We start from the raw sequence: 15,562 nt of genomic DNA, 5'->3' as shown, positions 1-15,562 counted from the left end.
ATTCAAACTTAAAATACTATGTAAGCCAACATTCTGCAGAACAAACAAAAGTAAATCTGGACTAAAGACCACCATTCTGTAACTTCTGCACATGCCTAGAACTAGAGAGAAAGAGAGGTAATATGTTACATTATAGTACATACACCTATATGTATATTATTATAACTATAGGTATATTACATATAACCATATATAACTATAAATGGTTATATGGTTTTATTATATATAATATAGTTGCATGGTTATTTATAGATACATAGATACACAGTAGAAAATAAATATATGGGAGAATCTTCAAACTAAGATAAGAATATTTAACCAGAAAAATTTGTACCATCTAGCCTGCATTCTATAAATATATACACACACACACACACACACACACACACACACACATACACTTTTTTTTTGGCCATTCCATGCAGCTTGCAGGATCCTAGTTCCCCAACCAGGGACCAAACCTGCTGCCCCTGCAGTGGAAGTGCAGAGTCCCAACCACTGGATTGCCAGGGAATCCCCATATATTCTATATTTTTAATCATTTGGGCAGGAGCCGAGCTGAAGTATCACTTGGTACTGATTATAAAAAGAAAATCTTACTAAGCAAATTTACAATATCAACAAGACTATAAGTTACTTCTTAACTTTTTAAGATTAATTGATTCCAGAAACCTCTGAGTATACACTAACACACAAGGCAATTACATATGAGCCAAGACAAAAATGGATTCTTCATTAAGTTAAAATATAGATTGCTGGTTTTGTCCTATGTCCAGAATACAACAGTATTCTCAACTGTCATGTTTTTTTACATGGCAACAATTCAAACCTTTCATTAATTTACACAGACACCACTAGAAATCAGTTAAAAATAGAGGCTTCTAGCTAACATGATTTTACTACTTTCAACTTAAACTTACTATGTTTAAAATATAAAATTGTTCCAAGTGTCTTCGTTTTTGCTTGTAAAGATTGGAAAATTGTGCGTTAGCTTGATACATCAGTATATCCTTTCACTAGTTTCTTGCATGACACATAAACTAGCTAAAAGAAAATTCCAGAAAATGATTTTCAAAAATGTTTCAGCAATGGTAACAGTCATGTAATAAGTACCTTCCCCCAGGGTAAGATTTCTGAACAATAAAGTTATTTGGATGTCTAAAATATGGAATATTTTTAGGGCTTCCCAGGTGGTGCAGTGGTTGAGAGTCCGCCTGCCGATGCAGGGGACACGGGTTCGTGCCCCGGTCCGGGAAGATCCCACATGCCACAGAGCGGCTGGGCCCGTGAGCCATGGCCGGTGAGCCTGCGCGTCCGGAGCCTGTGCTCCACAACGGGAGAGGCCACAACAGTGAGAGGCTCACGTACCACAAAAAAAAAAAAAAAAGAAAAAAGAAAGGAGTATTTTTAAACATCTTATTTCTTTAGATTTACTTTCCATGTAGTAAAATCTAATAAAATGAAATGGAATAATTCCTTTTTATCACCTCCAGGATGTGGGTATACAAATCTATTTAAAGTTGAAAAACAAACCAACCCTCACAATGGTAAGGGATCTTACTGTTTCCTCATGAATGATTTTTTCATAACTGGGTCACTGGATAATTTAACTATTGGCCTGAAAAAGTCACTTAGCATATTGTGCATTTACATGTACTAAAGCTGAAATAATGCATTCCTAAGTTTAAAAACACTTCCTTCTTATGCCTTGTCTCACAAGTGTAGAAATAATACTGGAGGGTCTTTTGATTCTCGAGTATTAATTCTTGTACCACAGCTTTATAAACAATCTGGAGCTTACAAATACAGCAGGAGAAGGAATTGGCTAAACAGAAACACTGGGCTGGGCAGTAGCGTCTCCAGGATGATCCAAGTATTTATATCCAGCCATCACCATGAAAAATGTCAGTACTCCTCTGGTTCACCTACTATCTGGAATGATGAGTGTTGGTGCCTTCCAATTCAGACACAGCTGTAAGGACACCAACAGGTGTCGTTTTATTTGTACCCATTGTTGCCTAATGGGGACAAAAATGATTACTGAGCATCTGCCAGTTTGATAAAGTGCTACAATTATCCTCACCGTGTAACACCTATCAGTTCTTGAACAAGAGTATAAGTGGAATATGCCCAGGGAAAAATAGCATAAGTCTCCTAGTAGCTTTAGGATATATTTCAGTATTTTGGGTTTCTCCTTAACAAATAATGGAAAGGGAAAATTACATTTTTCCTCTTTAAGCCAAACTTTGAAATACTAAGATACACATTTGTTTGATTTGAAAAATTATTGTTTGAAAATCAATTAATGTAATCCATCACATCAACAGACTAAAAAAAGAAAAATCATATGATCATATCAATAGATGTAGAAAAAGCATCTGACAAAATCCAACACCAATTCACGATTTATAAAAAGAACTCTAGGAATAGAGGGGAACTTTCTCAACTTAAAAAAGACTATCTACAAAAAGCCTACAGCTAACATCATACTTAATGGTGAGAAACTCAAAGCTTTGCCAGTAAGATTAGGTATAAAGAAAGGATGTCCCCTCCTACCACTCCTTTTCAACATTTTACTGGAAGACCTTGCTAATGAAATAAGGGAAGAAAAGAAAAGAAAAGCTATACAGATTAGGAAGAAGACATAACATTGTCATTGTTCACAAATGATATGACTGTCTATGTAGAAAATTTGAAAGAACAACAACAAAAAAAAAAACCTCCTGGAACTAACAAGTGATTATAGCAAGGTTGTAGGATACAAGGTTAATATACAGAAGTCAATTGTTTTCCTATATACCAAAAACAAACCAGGGGAATTTGAAATTAAAAACACAACACTATTTACATTAAGACCCACAAAAACTGAACGCTAAGGTATAAATCTAACTAAATATGTGTAAGATCTATATGAGGAAAACTATAAAACTGATAAATGAAATCAAAGAACTAAATAAATGGAGAGACAGTCCATGTTCATGAACAGGAAGAATCAATACTATCAAGAGGTCAGTTCTTCCAAATTTGATTAATAGATTCAATGCAATGCCAATCAAAATCCAAGCAAGTGATTTTACGGATATTGAAAAACAGATTATAAAGTTTACATGAAGAGGCAAAAGACTCAGAATAGCCAACACAATACTGAAGAAGAAGAACAAACATGGAGGACAAACATTACCCAACTTCAAGACTTAAAATAAAGCTGCAGTAATCATGACAGTGTGCTATTGGCAACAGAACAGACAAACAGATCAATGGAACAGAATAGAGAGCACAGAAAAAGATCCCATAAGTATAGACAGCTGATCTCTGATTAAAGAGCCAAGGCAATACAATAGAGCAAGGACAGTTTCTTTAGCAAATGGTGCTGGAACAACTGGACATCCACTTGTTAAAAAAAAAAAATGAAGTTAAGGACAGCCTACAGACCCTTCAGAAAAATTAACTCAAAATGGATCATAGACCTAAATGTCAAATCCAAAGCTACAAACCCCTAGAAGATAACATAGGAGAAAATCTAGATGACCTTGGGTTTGGTGATGCCTTTTAAATACAGCACCAAAGACAATCCATGAAAGAAATCATTGATAGGGAAGACTTCACTAAAATTTAAATCTTCCGCTCTGCAAAAGATAATGTCAAAAGACTGAGAGGACAAACCATGCAATGGGAGAAAATATTTGTAAAAGACACATCTGATAACGGACTGTTATCTAAAATATACAAAGAACTCTTAATATTCAACAGTAAAAAAATAAACAGGCTAATTAAAATATGGGCCAAAGACCTTAACATATACCTCACCAAAGAAGCTATAGAGATGGCAAGGAAGCATATGAAAAGAAATTTCCACATCATATGCCATCAGGGAAATGCAAATTAAAACAACAATGAGATACTACTGCACACCTATTAAAACAGCCAAAATCCAGAACACTGACAACAGCAAATGCTGATGAGGATATGGAGCAACAGGAACTCTCATTCACCGTTGGTGGGAATGCAAAATGGTATGGCCACTTTGGAAAAGGTTGGCCATTTCTTATAAAACTAAAAAAGGTTTATCATATAATCCATCAATTGCACTCCTTAGCACTCACCCAAAGGAGCTGAAAACTTATGCCTACACGAAAACCTGTGTATGAACGTTTATAGCAGCTTTATTCATAATTACCAAAACTCGGAAGGAGCCAAGATGTCCTTCAGTAGGTAAATGGATAAATAAACCATAGTACACCCAGAAAATGGAATATTACTCAGTGTTAAATAGATACGAGCTATCAAGCCATGAAAAGACATGGAGGAAGCTTAAATGCATATTACTATGTGAAAGAAGCCAATCTGAAAAGGCTACATGTTTTATGATTCCAACTACATGACATCCTCAAAAAGATAAAACTATGGAGACAGTAAAAAGATCAGTGGTTGTCAGGGGTTGGCAGTGGAGGAATAAATAGGCAGAGCACAGATGATTTTTACGGCAATGAAAACACTCTATAAGATGCCATAATGATGGTACATGCCATTATACATTTTTTCCAAACCCATGGAATGTACAACACCAAGACTGAACAGCAGTGTAAACTATGGACTTTGGGTGATTATGATGTGTCAATGTAAGTTCATCAATTGTAACAAATACACCATTCTGATGGAGGATGTTGTTGGAGGATGTAATCAAGAAGACATGACCACCAGTTGACCCAAGAGTTAGACCCAGGCAACTAACTGGAGGCTCCACATCCCCTCCCCTGTCCTTGGAATGTGCATTCTGCTTGCCTTCCCCACTCTCAGAAGCTGCTCCAATTTATACAACCTTAAAATAGAAATGTGGTGTTGAGGCTGTCTGGACTGGGTACATAACTGAACCCAGTTAAGGCCTCTACATAAGCTTTTAAGACTCTGGTAGGTGGGTGCAGAAATCTACTTATCTTGTGGTTGCCCAAGACAAGCCTTGTAAGTTCCCTTGTTTATTAAACCTGTCACCTACCAATATGCAGTGGCCTGCCTCTTTCTTCAGTCTCTCCTTGCCCTCCACGTAAGGGGCCTGGTTTCAGATCACACCTGGGAAGTTCCTGAGGCAGTTGTGAAACAACAGATGTTGATAATGGGGGAGATTATACATGTGTGGGGGCACGGAGTATAAGGGAAATCTCTGTACCTTCCCCTCAATTTTGCTATGAACCTGAAACTGCTCTAAAAAAGTAAAGTCTTCATTAAAATTTTTTTAAATCTCCCATTGTTATTGTGGATTTATCTAGTTCTCCTTATTCTGTCAATTTTTGCTTTATGTATTTTGAATATATGTTATTAGGTCAATACAGGTTTAGGTTTTTTTTTCTCTTCCTTGTTAATTGGACCTTTTATCATTATGCAATATCCCTCTATATCTCCAGGTAACACTCTTTCCCCTTAAAGTCTACTTTGTCTGACATTATTATAGTTATACCAGTTTTTGTGATGTGCATGTGCAGAAAGGGCCATTAGTGTTTTCACAGTGTATTTTTTCATTCTTTCACTTTCAACCTTTCTATACCTTTGTATTTGGGGTGTATCTCTTGTAAGCAATGGATAGTTGGGTTCTGTTCTTTTTTTCAGTCTGAGAATGTTTTACTTTAATTGGAGAGTTTAGGCCTTTACATTTAAAGTAGCTGCTGATATATTTGGGTGTAAATATACCATTACACTATTTGATCTCTATTTGTCTCACCATGTCTGAATTCCTCTATTTTTTCCTTTTTTCTTGCTTTCATTCTAATAGAATTAGGGTTTTTTTTCTGTTACTTTTCTCCTCTGTTAGTTTGGTAGTTGTACATTCTTTCATGTTGCTTTACTGGTTAGCCTATAGATTATAACATAATCTATGTTATATAATGCCACATGTATTTTAAACCTCATGATACATTATTATTATGCTTTTATACATATATTCATTTAGATTTTTCCACACACATCTTTACCTTTTTCATCACTCTTAACTCCTCGCTGCATTTGGAACCTTCTTTCTGGGATTATTTCCCTTTCACTCAAAGAATACCATTCAGTATTTCCTTTTGTGTGGGTCTGCTGGTATCAAACACCTTTGGTATTTGTTTTTCTGAAAATGTCCTTATTTTACCTACATTTTTGAAGGATATTTTAACTTGATATAGGGATCCTGGATTGTAAGAAATTTTCACTGAATCTGTATCTCTTACGCTCTTTATGCATTTTCTATTCCTTTATCTCTTCATGTTTCAATTTGGATATTTTCTTCTGACTTATGTTCCTGTTAACTAATTCTCTATTTCATAGCATCTAATCTGCTAGAAATTTCATCTACTGAATTATCAATATCAGTTACTGTATTTCTCATTTTTAGTATTTCTATTTGGCTCTTTTCTAAAGATTCTAGTTTGCTACTGAAATTATCAATCTTGTCTTTTATTTCCTTGTATACATTAAGCTATTATTTTAATGCTTTTAAAGTGGTCCCCACTTATTTCTCTTTAATATTATTCCCAAATTTAATTTCATCTTAACATTCTTAAATTATCTATTATGAAGCACTAACTGATTGCATGCTCAATATTCATAAAATTGGTTACTTAAAACCATTCATTGGGAATATTGACTCACATGTAACTAATAGTAGTGCCTAATAATTACACAGGAAAAGAGAAACCTTTTGTGCAATCGTGCTGCTGTGTGTGTGTGTATACACACACACACACATATATACATATATATATACACAATCATATGTAATCATTGAGAGTTTTTACTTAGCTTACATGTGACTGATATACCTAGATATCTGAAAAAAATAATGTATTCTTTGTCTGAGAAATCACATATTTCCCTAATAGGCCAAGGAAAAAAATCATTCTCCAACTTGTTATTCTCCTCCTCCTCCACACCCTTCTCTTTTTTTTTGGCTGCGCTGGGTCTTTGTTGCTGTGCATGGGCTTTCTCTAGTTGCAGTGAGTGGGGGCGGGGGCTTCTCATTGTGGTGGCTTCTCTTGTTGTGGAGCACAGGCTCTAGGCACGCGGGCTTCAGTACTTGTCACACACAGGCTCAGCTGCTCCACGGCATGTGGGATCTTTCTGGACCAGGGACCGAACCCGTGTCCCCTGCATTGGCAGGCAGATTCTTAACCACTGCGCCACCAGGGAAGCCCCTACACCCTTCCTTTTAAATGTAAAAGGAGAGAGGAGCTTTTGAAGAGGAAGATACTAAGCAGATATCTTAAAGAGATTTCAGGTATTGAATTTCCTCATGACAGTTTGTTAAGCCACAAAATCCATTTATCTTAGATATATATATTTCACATTTCTATTTCTCCAAGTTATGTAACTATTTCAAAGTTTATATCTGGCTTCTAGAACAAGCATATATATTACACGTAAATCCCTCAACACTAAACTGACCTCACTGACTTAAACACATCTGGGAATGGGATTAATGAATTCAAATTAATCTCATACGGCTCTGTACAGAAGTAACTTTTCTATAACCCTAGTGGGCCCATAAAATCCATGATTAATGCATAAATAAAAAATCAGAAGAATCTGAGTCAAGAATATCCGCAAACTGTCAGAATTCCTAGAAGCAAATCTCTCATCCTATAGTTGTATATATACAATACTATTTTAACATATTTTGATTAAAACATGATTCATATCCTTTTATAACTCTCCATTACTTCTCCTCCCAAACAATTTTAGAATGTAGCTCTTCCATTTATTCATTAGCTTTTAATATTAATTATGATGGGGTATCTCTATTTTGTGAAATAGATACAAAAGTTGGTAAATTGGAAATAACTTTTGGTCACTCCAATCTTAACCAGAATTAGACTGTTAGCACACAATTTATGGGCTTACCCTCACGTTATTAATCAATGTAGCATAGCCGTCTACTCTGCCCTATAGTTTATAAGATTAGACAACGTAAACTTTTCTTAAAGTTATAAGTTCTTAGATCATTCTTTAACACCATACACAAAAATAAGCTCAAAATGGATTAAAGACCTAAATGTGAGACCGGACACTATAAAACTCCTAGAGAAAAACATAGGCAGAACACCCTCTGACATAAATTGCAGCAATATCTTTTTCGATCCATCTCCCAGAATAATGGAAATAAAAAAGTTAGAAGTTTTTACATTATGCTAAATGAAATGAACCAGTCACAGAAAGATAAGATACTGTATAATTCTACTTATGTGAGGTATCTAAAGTAGTGAAATTCATAAAAATATAAAGTAGGGTGGTGGTTACCAGGGGCAGGGAGAAGGGGGGAAGAAGGAGTTGTCCTTTAATGGGTAAAGAATTTCAGATTTGAAAGATGAAAAAGTTCTTGAGATCTCTTTCACAACAATGTGAATATACTTAACACTACTGAACTATTAACTTAAAAATAGTTAAGATGATACTCTGGTTTCTCTCTTGACTGAACAAATATTTCATCTTTTACTAAAAAAAATGGTTAATAAGGTTTTTAAAAAGTTGCAAGTTTATCACATCAAGGATATAGTCTTATCACACTAATCCTTTAGGAAGGCAATTAGCCTTTCAAATGAAATTCCAGTAAGCAAAATTATCAGAGTAATGTCCCCCCAAAATACTGTTTTCAATGACAGTGAAGTACAACTTTAACGGACTAGGATGCCAATATCTTCTATTATTTTCAAACTCCCAACAACAACAGGTACTATTAAGTCACTTTCCCCCAGACATTATATAGTTCAAGCAACTACTTTTCTCATTTAAAAATACATGTGAAAGGCACAGTGGTAATAAGGCAGGGTAAATCATTTCTAGCCAATGTTTACAGGGGTTGCAAACAACCCTCTAAGAACAGATTAATATTGCCTGAATTACACACTTTGTCTTCATACTAAGTGATAGCCAGAAAGCCTATAAGAACTAATACCTAAATCATAAGTTAATAATTCAATTGACATCAAAGCTCTTTGAAAGTATATAAAAAATTGGTATTATTAAAAGGCCTGCTAGAAAATGCTAATACTATTATAGGAAAAACTTACTACTATTACTCAATTTTGACAAATTAATGCATTTCTGGGAAACTGTAATAGCTTTTGTATTGGTCTTAGATCCTTATTTTCTACTCCTCTGTCTTCCTACCAAGTATTGCTCTGACCAGGGTAGAAAAAAGTTAAAGCACTTTAGAATATTGAAAGGAGCTTTTCTATGAGAACAATAGTATTTCTGATGTAAGCTAAAGTTTCTGTTTTAAAAAAATAGCAATACAGTGAGGGAATGGTAACTACCTAAACAAGATTTTTGTTTTGTGGCATATTCCCCAAAGAACTATATAGATCAACAAGAAGAAAATAAAAAACCACAAAAGTTCCATACTCTCATCATAACTGGAAGATAAAAAATACCAAAAAGAAAATCAAATTATCTGCAAGCGGAAAAATAAATACCTATTTCTTGTAGAGCTATCTTCCAAGCTCCCTCCTCCAGCATTAGCAAAAGCTAGGATGACCCAGAAAAACTGTGCAGGAGAAGAGGACAATAAAGGACCTAAGACTGAACTAAAATCATTCTCAGAATGACAAAGTGCACACTAGTTGCAAAAAAATGAAAGAGGATCCATGTGGATTAGTGTAGTGTTTACTCTGAAATGGAAAAGCTGTAAGGGAGGACTAGGCCTACCAGATATTAAAACAGACTGTAAAGGCTCTGTAATTGTAATACCAGTGCTTGAATAGACAGACCAGTTTATAGGACAGAAAGTGCAGAAATAGACCCGAGTATATATGGAAATATAGTACATGATGAAGATGGTACCTCATTTAACTAGGTCAAAGACAAACTTTTTATTAAATGGTGCTGGAACAACTGGGCAGCCATTTGGAAAAAGATAAAAATTAGATCTATACCTCATACCTTACACAAAAATAAACTCCAGATGAATCAGATATCTGAAAGTTAAAAATGAAATACTAGATTAAATATTAGACAAAAAAGAAACAAATATTAGAGAAAAATATGCACGAATTCCTCTATAATCTGAGGGTTGGGAAAGCCTTTCAAATTATTACTCAAAAACCTAGGTGCAATGAAAGAAAAAAAGTTGCTAAATTTTATTTAAAATTTTCATGGCAAAGAAACATAAGCAAAGTAAAACAAATGATACACTAGGAGAACAGATTTGTAATGCAAATCACAGACAGGAACTGGTATCACTAACATATAAAGAACTCTTAAAATTGGAGGGAGAATGTTCAGGGGAAACATCAGCAACATGGTGGAACAGGAAGCGCTGGACTTTCCCTCTACCAACAGACATACTGATTCAACAACAGTACATGAACAAACACCCTTTGTGAGAAATCCAGAAACTGGCTGAGAGGCTCCTGCACTCCAGGCAAATGCAAAACCAGCCACAATGAAGCCAGCAGGAAAACATGAGAGACCATTTAACTATGACCCCTACCCTTGGCCAGGGTCATATGATCAAAGGAAACTCCCAGCTCCTAGTTTCTCTCTGTCGAGGGAAAGAGTCAGACCACACCTCCAATAATCCAACTTTTTCAGGGGCTCCCAAAGGGGCTGGTTTCTGTCTATGTGTTGCAGAGTACTGACAGGACCTGGCATACACTAGATGCCTGGGGTCCAGTGAGACCAAACACCGCAGTTTGATCTAGTATACCACCAGTTGTCATAGGCCTTCCGCCCAGCTCAGTACAGAGGAAGCAGAAAAAAAAAAAAAAAAGATTTCAGCTTCTCTCTGGAAAGGGAAAAGGCTGGACAGTACATCCAAAGGACTAATTTTCCAGGGGCTGCCCAACAGACTGCCTTCTGCCTCACCTGTCTTGGAACACTGATGGGACCCAACATATTCTAAACACATGGGGATCACTAAGATCGAAGATAGTGGTTTGGACTAGCATAAAGGTTTGGCAGGCCCCCAGAACCTCTAGCTGGGATGATTGGTGAGGGTCTCCTCCCATAAAGGTAAGTCCAGGAAGACTGGAAGAGGTGGCTGTTTTCTCTAATGCACAAATACCAACACAAAGAGTCAAAGAAAATGAAGGAACAGGAAATGATTTCCCAAACAAAGGAATAAGATAAATTTCTAGAAAATAACACGAATGAAACAGAGATATATGATTTATCGGACAGAATTCAAAACAACCATCATAAAGATGCTCTAAGAAGTCAGGAAAATAAGGCATGAACAAAGTGAGAATCAAAGAAATAGAAAACATTGAAAAGTACCAAACAGAAATTTTCAAGCTAAAGAATACAATAACTGAACTGAAAAGTTCAGTAGAGGGGTTCAAAAGCAGACTAGATCAAGCAGAAATAAAGGATCAGCAATCTCAGAGATAGGCCAGTAGAAATTATCCAGTGAAAGAAGTAAAAAGAAAAGAGAATGAAAAAGAGTGAAGACAGCTTAAGGGACTTATGAGACACCATCATATAAACCAATATATACATTATGAGACTCCCAGAGGGAGAAGAGAGAGAGGACCAGAAGCTGATTTGAAAAAATAATGGCTGAACACTTTCCAAAGCAGGGGAAGGAAATAGATAGCCAAATCCAAGAAGTCCAATGACCACAACTAAGAGGAACTCAGATAATCCACAATGAGACAAATTACAATCAAACTGCCAAAACTCAAAGAGAGAATTTCAAAAGTAGCAAGACAAAAGTGACTTGTCACATACATGTAACTCCCATAAGACTATGAGAAAACTTCTCAACAGAAGCCCTGCAGGCCAGAAGACAGTCAAATGATATATACAAACTGCTGAAAGGAAAAAAAAAAACTGTCAGCCAAGAACACTATATCCAGCAGAACTATCCTTCAGAAATGAAGGAGAGATAAAGACATTCCCAGACAGATAAAAGCTGAGAGTTCATTACCACACTAGACTAGCCTAACAAGAAATGCTAAAGGGAGTTCTTCCAAGTTGAAATGAAAAGATGTTAAACAGCAATATGAAAGCTCAAGACCCCACTTTCAATAAAAAATAGAACATCCAGAGAAGATCAATTAACAAATAGAGAAATACAGCAACATTAAATTTGAAATGAACCTAACAGACATATACATAACATTCATTCCAACAGCAGCAGAATATATACTCTTCACAAGTGCACATGGAACACTCTCCAGGATACAAAGCATGTTAGGTCAAAAACCAAGTTTTAACAAATTCAAGAATACTGAAATCATACTAAGTTCTTTTCTGACCACAATGGAACGAAACTGGCCATCAACAGTAGAAGGAAAATTTAAAAATTCACAAGCATGTGGGAATTAAACAGCACAATCTTGAACAACCAATGAGTCAAAGGAGAAATCAAAAGGGAAATTAGAAAAGACCTTGAGGCAAACAAAAACAAAAATACAATATACCAAAACCTATAGGATGTAGCAAAAACAGTACTAAGAGGGACATTTAGAGTGAAAAATGCTTACATTACAAAAGAAAGATCGCAAACAATCTAACTTTACACCTCAAAGAACCAGAAAAATAAAAACAAATTAAACCCAATGTTATCAGAAGGAAAGAAATGATAAAGAGTACAAATAAACAAAACAGAGAACAGAAAATAAAGCAACAAAACTAAGAGTTGGTTTTCAAAAAGATTCCCAAAATTGACAAAACTATAGCTAAATTAACTAAGAAAAAAAAAAGAAGACTCAAATAAATAAAATCATAAACAAAAGAGAAGACATTACAACTAATGCCACAGAAATTAAAAGATCATAAGTGACTACTAGGAAAAATTATACACTAACAAATTGGATAACTTAGAAAAAATGGATAAATCATAGAAAAATACAACCTCTTCACGACTGAATTATGAAGAAACAGAAAATCTGAACAGACCTACACCACATTAATAGAATGAAGGATAAAAATCACATGATCATATCGATAGATGCAAAGAAAGCATTTGACAAAATTCAATACTCTTTCATGATATAAACTCTCAACTACAAATAGAAGGAAATTACCTCAACATAATAAATGCCATATATGAAAAGCCCACAGCTAACATCATACTTAACGGTGAAAAACTGAAAGTTTTTCCTCTAAGGTCTGGAACAAGGCAAGGATGCTCACTCTTTCTACTTCTATTCCAAATAGTACTGGAAGTACTACAATCATACAGGAAGAAGTAAAATTACATGTGTTTGCAGATGACAAGATTTTATATGTAGAAAACCCTAAAAATTACACACACACACACACACACACACACACACAAACTGAACTAATAAATGAATTCAGTCAAGTTGCAAGATACAAAAATCAATTGCATTTCTATACACTAACAGTGAACTATCTAAAAAGAAAATTAAGAAAACAATCCCATTTAAAATAGCATCAAAATTATAAAATACTTAGGAATTAACTAAAAGACTTGTGCACTGGAAACTACAAAACATTAATGAAATAAATTAAAGAAGACACAACTAAATGGAAAGACATCTCATGTTCTTGGATGAGGAGACTTAGTATTGTTAAAATGCCTATATGACCCAAAGCAATCTAGAGATTCAATATAATCTCTATCAAAATCCCAATGACAGAAAAAACAATCCTAAAATTCAGATGAAACTACAAAGGACTCCAAATAGCCAAAACAATATTAAGATAGAAGAACAAAGCTGGAAACTTCACACTTTCTGATTTCAAAACATATAAAATTATAGTAATTAAAACAGTATGGCACTGCCATAAAGACAGACATATAGTCCAAAAATAAATCCACATATATGCAGTCAAGTGATCTTCAACAAAGGTGCCAGGACTACACAATGGGGAAAAGACAATCTCTTCCAAAAAAAAAAAAAGGCATGGGGGAAACTGGACATCCACATGTAAAAGAATGAGATTCAACCCGATCTTACAACATATACAAAAATCGACTCAAAATGGATTAAAGACAAACATAAGACCTGAAACTGTTAAATTCCTAGAAGAAAACACAGGGGAAAAGCTTCATGACGTTGGCCTTGGCATTGATTTCTTGGATATAACACCAAAAGCACAGGCAAGAAAAGCAAAAAAAGACAAGTGAGACTACATCAAACTAAAAAAGCTTCTGCACAGAAAAAGAAATAATCAACTGAGTGAAAAAGAAACCTACAGAATTGCAGAAAATATTTGCAAACCATGTATCTGATAAGAGGTGAGTATCCAAAATATGTAAGGAGCTCCTACAACTCAATAGCAAAAAAAATCAAATAATCCAATTTTTTAAATGTATAAAATACTTGAATAGATATTTCTCCAAAGAAGACATACAAAAATCTAAGAGGTTTGTGAAAAGATGCTTACCATCACTAATCATCAGGGAAATTCAAATCAAAACCACAATGGTATGTCACTTCACACCTGTTAAAATAGCTATTATCAAAAAAGACAAAAGATAACAAGTGTTGGCAAGGATTTGGAGAAAAAAAGAACCCTTGTACACTGTTGGTCAGGATGTAAATTGATACAGCCACTACTGAAAACAGTATGGAGGTTCCTCAAAAACTTAAAATTGTAACTACGGGGCGGTAAGAACAAGCGCCTTACGAAAGGCGGTAAAAAGGGAGCCAAGAAGAAAGCAGTTGACCCATTATCTAAGAAAGATTGGTATGATGTGAAAGCACCAGCTATGTTCAATATAAGAAATATTGGGAAAACACTAGTCACGAGAACTCAAGGAACCAAAATCGCATCTGATGGCCTCAAGGGTCATGTGTTTGCAGTGAGCCCTGCTGATCTGCAGAATGATGAAGCTGCATTTAGAAAATTTAAGCTTATTACTGAGGATGTTCAGGGAAAAAAACTGCCTGACTAATTTCCATGGCATGGATCTTACCCGTGACAAAATGTGCTCCATGGTCAAAAAATGGCAGACCATGATTGAAGCTCACGTTGATGTCAAGACTATCGATGGTTATTTGCTTCGTCTATTCTGCGTGGGTTTTACTAAAAAGCACAACGATCAGATTCAGAAGGCCTCTTATGCCCAGCACCAGCAGGTCCGCCAGATCCGCAAGAAGATGATGGAAATCCTGACCTGAGAGGTGCAGACAAATGACTTGAAAGAGGTGGTCAATAAACTGATTCCAGACAGCATTGGAAAAGACATAGAAAAGGCCTGCCAATCTATTTATCCACTCCATGATGTCTTTGTTAGAAAAGTAAAAATGCTGAAGAAGCCCAAGTTTGAACTGGGAAAACTCATGGAGCTACATGGTGAAGGTAGTAGTTCTGGAAAAGCTACTGGGGATGAGACAGGTCCTAAAGTTGAATGAGCTGATGGATATGAGCCACCAGTCCAAGAATCTGTTTAAAAATCAGAATTTTAATGGTGACAAATAAAAGATCTTATTTGTGATTAAAAAAAATTGTAACTACCATATGATCCAGCAATCCCACTTTTTTTTAAATTCGCGCCACATGACATGTGGGATCTCAGTTCCCTGCAGTGGAAGCACGGAGTCTTAACCACTGGACCACCAGGGAAGTCCCCACTTCTGAGTATATATATATCCAAAGGAAATTAAATCAGTATCTTGGA

The 15,562-nt window shown here is 35.4% G+C and overlaps 1 pseudogene; it reads left to right on the top strand.

Annotated features, from left to right (window-relative positions):
* Window positions 1-14,539: 14,539 nt before the first annotated feature.
* On the top strand, window positions 14,540-15,335 carry LOC114905750 (annotated as a pseudogene).
* The last annotated feature ends 227 nt before the right edge of the window (window positions 15,336-15,562 follow it).

Source organism: Monodon monoceros, unplaced genomic scaffold (genome assembly GCF_005190385.1).
Source record: "Monodon monoceros isolate NGI ecotype Baffin Bay Population unplaced genomic scaffold, NGI_Narwhal_1 Super_Scaffold_22, whole genome shotgun sequence".
NCBI lineage: Eukaryota > Metazoa > Chordata > Mammalia > Artiodactyla > Monodontidae > Monodon > Monodon monoceros.
Note: the sequence above shows the minus strand (reverse complement) of the source record. Positions and strands in the feature narration are given on the sequence as shown.